Source organism: Microtus ochrogaster, chromosome 1 (genome assembly GCF_000317375.1).
Source record: "Microtus ochrogaster isolate Prairie Vole_2 chromosome 1, MicOch1.0, whole genome shotgun sequence".
NCBI lineage: Eukaryota > Metazoa > Chordata > Mammalia > Rodentia > Cricetidae > Microtus > Microtus ochrogaster.
Genome location: NC_022009.1, coordinates 44,614,526 through 44,622,039, shown reverse-complemented (window position 1 = coordinate 44,622,039; position 7,514 = coordinate 44,614,526). Strand labels below are relative to the sequence as shown.

Here is a 7,514-nt window from a genome sequence, read left to right as displayed (position 1 = left end):
GATTTGCCAGTATTTTATTTAGTATTTTTGCATCAATGTTCATGAGAGAGATTGGTCTGTAATTCTCTTTCTTAGTAATGTCTTTCTGTGGTTTGGGTATCAGGATAATTGTAGCCTCATAAAAAGAGTTTGGCAATGTTCCTTCTGTTTCTATTCTGTGGAATAATTTGAGGGATTGGTATTGGTTCTTCTTTGAAAGTCTTATAAAATTCTGAGATGACACCATCTAATCCTGGGCTTTTTTTTTGGTTGGGAGACTTCTAATGACTGTTTCTATTTCTTCAGCAGTTATAGGTCTGTTTAATTTGTTTATCTGGTCTTGATTTAATTTTGGTAAGTGATATTTATCCAGAAAGTTGTCTGTTTCCTATACATTTTCCAATTTTTTGGAGTACAGGTTTTCAAAATATGACCTGATGATCCTCTGTATTTCTTCCATGTCTGTTGTTATGTCCCTCTTTTCATTTCTGATTTTGTTAATTTGGATATTCTCTCTCTGCCTTTTGGTTAGTTTAGATAAATGTTTGTCTGTTTTGTTGATTTTCTCGAAGAACCAACTCTTTGTCTCAATGATTTTTTGTATTGTTTTCTTTGTTCCAAATTTTGTTGATTTCAGCTCTCAAGTTGATTATTTCCTGCTATCTAGTTCTCTTGGGTGAGTTTGCTTCTTTTTGTTCTAAAGTTTTCAAATGTTCTGTTAATTCACTAGTGTGGAATTTTTCCAGCTTCTTTATGGCATTTAGTGCTATAAACTTTCCTCTTAACACTGCTTTCATTGTGTCCCATAAATTTGGATATGTTGTGTGGTCACTTTCCTTGAATTTTAGGAAGTCTTTAATTTCTCCATTTATTTCTTCCTTGACCCATTTATGATTCAGGTGAGCATTGTTTAATTTCCATGTGTTTGTGGGTTTTCTGGGATTAGTATTGCTGTTGACTTCTAGTTTTAAACCATGATGATCTGATAAGATAAATTGGGTTGGGCTGGAGAGATGACTCAGATGTTAAGAGCACTGGCTCCTCTTTCAGAGGATCCCTGTTTGAATTCCAGTATCCATATGGCAGCTCACAACTGTCTGTAACTTTAGTCCCAGGGGCTCTGACACCTTCACACCAACACACATGAAATAAAGTTGAATAAATTTTAAAAAAATAAATTGGGTTATTCCAATTTTTTGTATTTTTGAGGTTGTTTTGTTACCGAGTATGTGGTCAGTTTTTGAGAAGGTCCCATGAGGTGCTAAGAAAAATGTATATTCTTTTTTTGTCTGGATGGAATATTCTATAGATGTCTGTTAAAAGTCTATTTGAGTCACAACATCTGTTAGTTCCGTTATTTCTCTGTTCATTTTTTTGTCTGACTGACCTGTCCAGTGGTGAGAGGGGAGTGTTGAAGTCTCCCACTATTAGTGTGTGAAGTTTAATGTATGATTTAAGCTTTAGAAGTGTTTCTTTTACAAGTGATCCTAATCTCTTTGGTTGTATACCTTGCTCAATCTAGATATAGCAGGGAGGGCCTTGAACCTTCCCCAAAGCAATGTGCCTTACCCCTTCAGAGGATTAGGTGGGAGTGTGTCTGGAGGGAATGGGAGGAGGGTAGGGAGTAGCAACTTGGATTGGTATTTTTAATATATATATATGAAAAGTTAAAAAACGGCTATTTCTTAGCCATTTGTTTTTCTTTTGAAAACTTTCTGTTCACGTTATATTTGACTAGGCTGTTGTTTTCTCAATGTTTAGTGTTTTCGTTCTTTGTATATCCTAGACACTAACCTCATGAGATGTATAGCTGTCTACTATTTTCCTATTTTTACAAGCCACCTCCTTACTCTATTAATGGTGTCCCTTACTGTGCAAAAATCTTTTAATCTCTTAAGGTCCCATTTGTTAATTGTTGGTCCTAAATCCTTTGCTAACAGAATCTAACTGAGAGAGTTATTTCCTATGCCTTTAAGTTGGAGTACCCTAGCCACTCCTCCTGTAGCAGATTCAGGCAACGTGTCTTAATCAAATGATTCTTGAAACATTTGGGCTTGAGCTTTGTGCAGGGTGAGAGATAAGAATCCAGTCTCATTCTTCTCTGTGTAGGTATCCAGTTTTATAAGCACCATTTGTTAAAGATGATGACTTTTCGTGTATAAGTAAATATGCATCACATTTGCCATTCTGGGTGTGTTACCTCAGTCAGGATAAATTTTTCTAGTTCCATCCATTTTCCTGCATATTTCATGACATCACTATTTTATAACAGCTGAGTAAAACTGCCATATTTTCTTTAGCCATTCTTCCTTTGAGAGACATCTAAGTTGTTTCCAGTTCCTGGCTATTATGAATAGAGCAACAATGAACATGGTTGAGCAAATGTCCTTGTGGTAGGATGAAGTGTCCTTTGGGTATATGCCCAAGAGTGGTATAGCTGGTTTTTGAGGTAGATCAATTCCCATCTTTCTGAGGAACTACTAAACCAATTTCCATAGCGGCTGTACAAGTTTGTATTCCCACCAGCAATACCCTTAATCCCTATCCTCACTAGCATGAGCTGTCACTTGTGTTATTGATCTTAGCTATTCTGACAGGTTAAGATGGAATCTCAGAGTAGTTTTGACTTGCATTTCCCCATTGGCTAAGGATGTTGAACACTGCTTTAAGACTTTCTTAGTCATTTGAGTTTCCTCTCTTGGGAATTCTCTATTTAGATCTGTGCTCCATTTTTAATTGGATTATTTGGTTCTTTGATATCTAATTTTGTGAATCCTTTATATATTTTGGATATTAGTCCAATATTGTGTGTAGAGTTGGTAAAAAAAAAAAAAACAAATCTTTTCTAATTCTGTAGGCTGCTGCTCTGTCCAAATGACACTGTCATTTGCTTTACAAAAGCATTTCAGTCTTACGAGGTCCCATTTACTAACAATTGGTCTTAGTGCCTGTGCTATCAGTGTTCTGTTCAGAAAGTCCTCTCCTGTGCAGAGATCAAGGGCATTCCCCACCTTCTCTTCTATCTGTCAGATTCATTGTAACTGATTTCTACTTTGAGGTCTTTCATTCACTTGGAGTTGGGTTTTGTGCAGGATGTTAAGTATGGATCTATTTGCATTCTTCTACATGTAGCCATTCAGTTTGACCAGCACCATTTACTGAAGATGTTGTCTTTTTTTTCCAGTGTGCATTTATGACTTCTTTATCAAAAATCAGGTACCCATGATTATGTGGATTTATATCTGAGTCTTCAGTTCAGTTCTTTTGATCAGCATGTCTGTTTTTGTGCCAATGCCATGTTGTCTTATTACTATAGCTTTGTAGTACAACTTGAAATTGAGAATTGTGGTATCTCCTGCAGGTTTTTCCTTGTGCAGAATTGTTTTACCTATTTTTGTTGTTTGTGTGTTTCCATATGAGGCTGAAAATTGTCCTTTCAATTTCTGTGAAGAATTGTTTTGGAATTTTGATAGTTATTTTGTCAAATCTTTTGGTAAGATGGCCATTTTTACTATGTTAATCTTGATCCCTGAGCATGGGAGATTTTTTTCATCTTCTGCTATCTTCTTCAATTTCTTTCTTCAATGACTTGAAGTTCTTGTCATATAAGTCTTTCACTTGGGGGTTAATTACCTCAGGATATTTTGTCTTACTTGAGGCTGTTGTGAAAGATGTTGTTTACTCAGTCCATTTATCATTTGTATATAGGAGGGAATTGCATGAATTCTAATTGTTCTTAATAAAAACCCAGAGTCAGATATTAGGGAGTGAAAACTGAGAGATCAGAGAAGCAGTGCTGCCAGCCATTTGAGAGACCTTTTACCTATACTGACTCCTCAGACAGAAGGGCAATCCTGTCCTCAGACTGTGTCTTCAAACTGTCTTCTGACTGCACCCTCAGACTGACTGCTTCAGACTGCATCATCTATCTCCTCTTGCCTTATATCACTCTCTCTGCCCAGTCATATCCCTTCCTGTCTCCACTTTCCTAGTGCTGGGATTAAAAGCGTGGGTCTCCCAAGCACTGGGATTAAAGGTATGAGCCACCACCACCTGGTTCTAGGGCTGAGCTCTTCACTCTGATCTTCAGGCAAGCTTTCTTTGTTAAAACACAAACAAAGTATCACTACAGGAGAGCTATTGATTTTTGTGAATTTTATATCCAGCCACTTTGCTTATTAGTCATTAAGTAAATGATAACCATGGCATGATATGTAGAACCAGGAAGGATAGATATAGAGGAAGGGAAAATAGAGGACACATGGATCTCCGTAGGAAGGGAGAAATAGAATAGATTTTTATGTGTGGACTGGAGGGGTGGGGTCAGGGAGAGCAATGGAGGTGTGATGTGGGAAAGAGGAGGGAGATGGAATTGAGAGCAAATGCAGGGAGAGATAGCTAAAATTGAGGGGCCATAGAAAGGTGGTATAGTATTGTGTGATATTCTCTTTGTGTTTTGACAGATAAAGTTTACTCGGAGTCAGAGGGCACAGCTGGCCACTAGCTGACCATCTTGGGTTTGGAGGGCTATAGAGAGAGGACAGGAGGTGGTTCAGTGGGGCTGAGACAGGATCTCGGCTCTTTTGGTCAGAGAAACCGAAGAGGTAGGAAGGGACTGTGGCTATTCATCTATTTCTCTGATCTTTCAGGTTTTTGCCCCAATTTCTGACTCCTGGTTTTTATTGACAAGATTAATTAGATTTTTGTCTCACCTGGCACCCTATGTGGGGCAGGAATTCATGAAATAGCTGATTTGCAGCCCCTGCACACACTGGCGCTGCACGCAGGGGCCGCACCTGCCAGAGTCAGTGCACCACCAGCTAGGTTTTTCTTTTCTTCCCCAGGCCCTCTGAATGAGTTTGGACTTTTTCCGTTGCTGCCTCTCTACAGTAATCTCAACAGGCACTCAGGCTCCAAATGCCACTGGAGTTAGCGCCTCACCACTGGTCACCTCTACCCTCAGGCAGCTCCTGCCCCGGGTGCTTCGTTCACAGTTTTTAGGCAGCTGCCCACGGGTGGCTGGCTTACTCTCGACTACCTCCTTGGTCTGCTGCTGCATTGATACCCACTCGGGCTTTGACTGTCCTTGCAACAGCCGCATACTCTCAACTCACAAATATACTCTAGCAAGTGTCTTCAGCCAGGCTGTGCACAGCCTGTGTTCTCTGCTCAGACCTCCTATGCAGTGACAGCCAACCTCACACTTTGCCATCCTTGTCAGTAGATTTGCTGAGACAATTGAGAATTCTTAAGGGGGGAATTAGTTAAGAAAGAGAGAGGTTTTTTTTCCTTGTTAAAAAATGGGACACTCTATTACAATGGAGGAAGTTAGGTCTCTGTGTGATTTCACAATGGATGGTTTAAAATGGAACAATTAATTGAGGGGATAATTAACTTAGATAGGATTTGCGTAATGTCAATTATAAACATTATCAGTTTAATAATTCTTGATTTATCCCTTAAAAAGTTGGTGATAAGAGTGTCAAGATACAGGTCTTAGAAAAAGTTACTAAAACAGATAATAGAGATATTCAGGTAAAGACAGAGGAATTTAAAGGAGAACCAATCTCAACATTTCATTACAAAATTAGAGAGGAAGAGCCCAACGTTATCAAACAACCAACCTTAATTTATCCAGTGCACCTTACAGAAACAACTGCCAAATGACAGGTAACCCCTAGGCTATGTAAGGGCTGACTGGATTCCTGTGGAAATGTTAGATTTGAGGAGATTTAAGAAATATGCAGAATGTGCAGCAAAGGCCAATACTGGACCAATGAATACAGATCAGCAAGGGACAAACAAGGTAACCCTTTGCCATTGGAAAACACCTTGATGGGGCCTCTCACAGGCTCCCGTGTCAAATTTGGTTCAGTCATTCTCTGTTACCATGGAGAGGTTCCTCCCCAGAGCATTTAAAAGACCTAATGCCTATTATAAAAATCTATATTGCTGTGGATGATAAAATAGTTTTAGAAGATCAAGAAAAAATTTCAGGAGAAACCATTAAGCAAATATTATAAAGATTAGATTTGAATAAGAGGTCAAGAGACTTCTTGATTAGAAGAGGTGATAGCTCATCAAATAACATGACCATTCAATCTAAACTAACTTATACGACTAACAAAGGCTTTCAATTTGATCAGATATAACTTACCAAAAGGGAAACTCCCAAAAGTTAGGGTGGAGGCAGGGTTCTATTTTTATATTTCCAGGAGAATAAAGACATCCAGCTAAGGAATCTGAAGACTACTGGACAAGTGAGACATCTGGAGAAAAAGCACAAATAATCCAGAGAAAATGCATGAAGAAAATAATTAAATTGGCCTATTATACCAATATTATCCTCCAGGATAAAATTTCATAAATCTTGCCAAATGCTTGTTTCTGCTATTCTATACAGACACATAATAAAAATGGTCATTTTTAGTCCTAGTTCAATTAAAAATTAAAGCTGGCTTTGGAATTGAAGCATGGATCTCTCCTTCTCTAAATTCAAGCATGCTTGTTAAAAAGAAAATCCAAATCTCTGTCTCATGTCAGAAGAGTCACCTGATATGGGACAGAAGAAACAAAAATGAATGGACTATTCTATTGTCACTAGTTTCATAATTCTTTGGTTTTATTTAGACCATAAACTTTTCTTAAGGTATAAATATTATCTCAAAATTTATAAAATTAATATATATATATTAAACTTTTGTTGTGATATTTATGGTCAAATAGAGTGCTAACTAATTCTAGAAAAAGGCTTCATCTATCTCCCTGTACATGATTTCAGGTTTGAGTCTTTATCAGGTAACTAGGAATTAAGTTTTTGTACTCTGGTATACATAACAAATTATGACTCTTTAACCTCTTTAAGACCTGCTGTATATAGCATTTAAAATGTTAAGTTTTCTGCAATAACATACAACCATGCCTAACAGTGATCTTTGATGTCTCCAAAAGGAGAATGGGGCCCTACAACAGCAATTCCACCTGGACTGTGGCAATGCCACAAAGCTGACAAACACCAAACATCGCCTTTGGACTACAAACTGCTCAGGACAATTTCAAGTTTGCTAGCTGAGATGGTCCAGCCTCACAGACTTCCCTAGCCAGAACCTGACATAAGTCCTACACTTTCCCATTTGTCCAGAGACTGGACAACAAATGATACAGCTAGCTCTCCCAGGACTTGACAATTGTCCTAATTGGGGGGCATCTCCTAAAGATACCATCTCCTCAGACAACAGGAAGTAATTTTAAGAATGTGATATCCACATTCCCAAGAGATAGGGTGGGATGTTTTTGGTTTATCAGTTGGTTATGGATATGTGTCATTGTTTAGGGGGATTGGTTATAAGTTGTTATTATAATGTGATGGAGGAGGGTCATCTGTTGTTTCATTGGTTAAGTAATAAAGAAACTGCTTGGCCTCTGATAGGGTAGAATTTAGATAGGTGGAGTAAACAGAACAGAATGCTGGGAGAAAGAAGCTGAGTCAAGGAGTCACCATGATTCTCCCAATCCAGACAGACGCAAGTTAAGAT

The 7,514-nt window shown here is 38.2% G+C and overlaps 1 pseudogene; it reads left to right on the top strand.

The window, feature by feature from the left end:
• The window catches only part of LOC101994813, a 197,615-nt pseudogene extending 193,132 nt beyond the window's left edge, over positions 1 to 4,483 (top strand).
• Positions 4,484 to 7,514: the final 3,031 nt, after the last annotated feature.